Here is a 3874-nt window from a genome sequence, read left to right on the forward strand (position 1 = left end):
CTTGATACTCTCCAAGATTAAACTAAAATAATTAGTTTTTGATTCTTCATTCCATGCTTTAATATTAATGATGGGTGAAGCTTAGAAGATTCCATTGATGGACTCTTTCATTGAGTCTATCATGAAAGAAGATGACAAAACCCTCAAAAGTTCCAATGCGCATGCACTTGTTGTTCAGGGAAGCAACAAGAGAAAGCATAAGCATGAAGGGAAGAAAGAGAATTATAATAAAAAAGTACCAAATTCTAAATCCAATGAAAATTCTTCTAACAACAAAAATGAGAGATCGAAGAAGGAAAAGTAAAAGTGCACTTACTTCAATAAAGGATTTCATCCCAAATTTGCATGCATGATGAAGCATATTGACATCATGGGGCAAACGCTCCAACAACATAATCTTGGAGATTGCATTTCTGATGGTGTGAAAATAAAGGAGAAAACATCAGATGATTGAGGTAAATCTCATGCACTTGTAGCAATTTCATCTTCTTATGATTATTGGATTATTGATAGTGGGGCATCACAACATATGGCTACCTCATGATATTCCTTTTTGATCAAAGAAGCATGTTCTGGTTGCTTCTGACTAATGAGAGAGAGTACCATTGTCCAAGTACATGGAAAAGGAAGAGTAGATATGGACAAAGGCTTATTTTAGGATATATTGGATGTCTCGTGGTTATCCATAAACCTACTATTAGTCTGCCAAATAATTTATTCTGGTAGAGATGAGTGGGTGGAATTTACAGCTGAGACTATTACCATCTATGAGATGAAAAATGACTCTATAGTTGCTATAGGTAAAGAGGATCATTTTGCAATGTTATATTATTTATATTAATAACACATGCAAACCAAGAGAGTGCATTGTGGAATGAAATATTTAGGCATTGAAATTAAAAGTACCTCCAATACTTCAGTAGAAAAGGAATGGTTATAGGGCTTCCCAACATTCAATTTTCCAAAGGATTTTTCAATGGTTGTGTTGTCACCTTCTGAAAAGAGAGTTCCTGTTATATACCTAGGGGGGATAATATGGGGTACCAAGGGAGGTACCTAAGGTAATAATGTAATAATGGGATGGGCCATAGTAATAAATAAGGTGGTTAATGCATATCATGTAAGGGACCACAAGTAGTTAATAATAATGTAATGGGCCCATGGTATTAGTTGATGGTATGAGGGAACCATGGTAATGACCCATGGTATTGTATGTATGAGGCCTATATAGAGGCTAGAGACTCCATGTGAAGGAATAGTCAAGGATTATTGTATGAACATGCATATGGCTTGTGGAGTGTTCTCCTTCCTTAAGGAGTGAATATATGGTGTTGCCCTACCTTAAGGGTTTGATCAATAAAGAAGAATTTCTATCTATTTCTATCTTGTTATTCTTGGGTTATTTCTATTATAATAATATCTTTGGGTTAGATCCATAACAAGTGGTATCGGAGCTATAACAAGTGGTATCAGAGCTCTTTCTTGGGCACAAGAGTGGAGAATTTTTTTTTAAATTTTTTGCAGGATTTCGGGGCTGCGAGTTTGCAGATCAGATATGTATGTTGGTGCAATATCTACAAAATATAATTGAAGATATATATTCTTTGTAAAAATATGGCTGATTTAAAAAAAAAAATCGGTTGAATCGGAGTCCGGATGAAGGAGATATCGCTGATCTAAAAATCAGTGGGGTTGCAGACAATTTTTCAGGGCAGCGAGTTTGCGGCGCAGATCTGGACGTCCTGGTGCACGATCTGAAAAATCTAATTGTAGATCTGGATTCTTTGTGAAAAAATACCCAAATTCAAAAAAAAAAATCAGTCGAAATGGAGTCCGGGTGAAGGAGATATCGCTGATTTAAAATCAGCTCTTTTTTGCAGAAATTTTTGGTGACGACGGGAGAGTTGCAACGCAGATATGAAATTTTAGTGCCGGGATCAAGATTTCTATCACATGGGTAGGTGCAGAATGATTGTTCCATTTCTAAAAACAGGTCATAATAGGGATTCTGAGAAATATTGACTAAACTGTGACAATTTCAAATTTTCGCCAAGTAAGTGAATTTTTTCAGAACCCTCTTCATGGCGGTTCTATGTTTTACAGGAAAAGATAATGGTCCTACTATTGAAGAATACATAAAAACACACAAGTTATTATGGACACATCATTGGAGAACTTTTGTAGTGTTTAATTTTGAAGATGAGGCAGCCACATGGTGGGGATTACTTAACCAAAAGAAGTGTTCCAACCTGCCCGATGAAGAATTTGAAAAATTACTTTTAGACAGATGGTCTCATGCCAGAAAACAAGATAAAGAGAAACATGTGGGGCTATTTCCTACTGGTATATCCTTATTGCAGGTTCATGGATTGATTCAGAAAGAGAAGATCATTGTTTCTATGCAAGCATAATTTTATCAATGTTAATTTGGTAAAAAAATTGCAAGTTCCAACAAAACACATTGAAAATACACAGGTTGATGATGAGAATGTTCAAGTGTACAAGGATTTGAAGATTTCTATGGATAAGTATGTGTTGCATAGTGATTTTTATGCTTCAAATATGGATAACATAGATGTTGTTTTGGGATACCCTTGGATGGAATCAGTGGGTACTATCAATATTAATGTACAGAAGAAATTCCTGAAGCTCTGGTATAAAAAGAAGAAAATTACATTACAGGATATTTCCATTAATAAACAGGTAGAGTGCCAGGAGGCTGAAGCAGAAGATGTTCCAGGGTCTGACATATTAGATGATGAGCCAGTGATGATAGACAATCAAACACAAACAGAGGCGGAAGCAGAAAAGGTTACAGGTGCTGATACATCAGAGGAGGGCTCAGTGGTTGAAGTCATATTGGAAAAGAAGACACCACAACAGGCACCATAGCAGGGTGAATTAAAGAAAAAGACACCGTGGGTTAAAACTTCAACATATCATCACCCACATCACCCCGCAAGATGGCAACCAATTAGCCACAAGGACAACAACCCCCGTATGACGGATAGCGAGGAGCGAAGATCCACCTACTACACATCAACACAGAAGAGCTGCCATGGTCAACTTCCATCTCAAGCGAGCGAGGCACCAGCGAGATCGAGGGTTCACCTTTCTCTTGGATGGCTAGATGCACGTGCATGGTACCAGTGGACTACTCTTTTGAGTAGATCTTATTATTTGTGTTCTTCCCATGTTTCGGGGACGAAACATGCTAAGGGGGGTGGAGTGTTATATACCTAGGGGGGATAATATGGGGTACCAAGGGAGGTACCCAAGGTAATAATGTAATAATGGGATGGGCCATAGTAATAAATAAGGTGGTTAACCCATATCATGTAAGGGACCACAAGTAGTTAATAATAATGTAATGGGCCCATGGTATTAGTTGATGGTATGAGGGAACCATGGTAATGACCCATGGTATTGTATGTATGAGGCCTATATAAAGGCTAGAGACTCCATGTGAAGGAATAGTCAAGGATTATTGTATGAAAATGCATATGGCTTGTGGAGTGTTCTCCTTCCTTAAGGAGTGAATATATGGTGTTGCCCTACCTTAAGGGTTTGATCAATAAAGAAGCATTTCTATCTATTTCTATCTTGTTATTCTTGGGTTATTTCTATTATCATAATATCTTTGGGTTAGATCCATAACAAGTGGTATCGGAGCTATAACAGTTCCAGTTTTATAAAGAAGGAAAAATAACATATATGTTTGGAGTTGTCCTCCAAGCCATAGAAGCACTCAAAGCTAAATCAGACACCACCCAATGTATGGTGCTCGGAATTAGATTTCCAACGGTATATGGAACTCCCTAAATGGACTCCAGAATCAAAAGTAAGAGAAGGTTGAAAGTTACCCTTGAAACCA

This window comes from Pinus tabuliformis, chromosome X (genome assembly GCF_031772625.1).
Source record: "Pinus tabuliformis cultivar Carrire ecotype Pingquan chromosome X, CPIR1, whole genome shotgun sequence".
Taxonomy (NCBI): Eukaryota; Viridiplantae; Streptophyta; class Pinopsida; order Pinales; family Pinaceae; genus Pinus; species Pinus tabuliformis.